Source organism: Camelina sativa, chromosome 20 (assembly GCF_000633955.1).
Source record: "Camelina sativa cultivar DH55 chromosome 20, Cs, whole genome shotgun sequence".
Taxonomy (NCBI): domain Eukaryota; kingdom Viridiplantae; phylum Streptophyta; class Magnoliopsida; order Brassicales; family Brassicaceae; genus Camelina; species Camelina sativa.
This window is the reverse complement of record NC_025704.1, coordinates 27,470,541-27,471,244: the sequence shown is the minus strand read 5'-3', so window position 1 is coordinate 27,471,244 and position 704 is coordinate 27,470,541.

The window sequence follows — 704 nt, the reverse complement described above, 5'->3', positions numbered from 1 at the left end:
TGCAGAGTGATGAACCTCTCAGGATGGGTCGAGTCTGATTCCACGCCATCAGTTGAACCTTGTTCAAGTCGATGATGGTTGAGAACGCACAGTGGTGGTTGAACTCTGCAACACCTCTTCTTCATTATCCCAAACCTCTTCCTTAATTTCCTTGGAGGAGAACTTCTCATTGTATCTTGGAGCTTCTTGATTTTCCAACTCATCTTCTTCACCATAGCTGTTAACTCTTTCACTGAATCCCTTAGAATCTGAGTATTTTGTAGTTCATACAAACTGTTAAGCGCGGGAGGACGTGACTCTTGCGGTTGGTGAGGTTTAGGAAGCAGGTCTTGACGCTTAGGGAGGGTAACNGAGGGTAACAACTGCAATCGAGTTGGAGAATGGTCGAGTGACACTTTGAGTTTTCTCTTTGGTTACCAAAACCTCAGTTTCTGCCTCATTCACATCCTCAAAGATGTCAAACCCAGATTTTTGATCTTTCTCTTCAATCACAAAGGTATGTCCATCAATAGTTGGTTTCTTCCTAGAATCCCTGATATCAAACTTCATCGTGAAGTTTTTACCCAGATTGAGATCAATCATCCCATTCTTGACATCAATGACTGCGCCAACTGTAGCTAAGAAAGGTCTTCCTAGGATTAGTGGATCTTTAGGCTCTTCATCCATTCCTAGCACTACAAAGTCAGTAGGAATCTCAGCTTGTC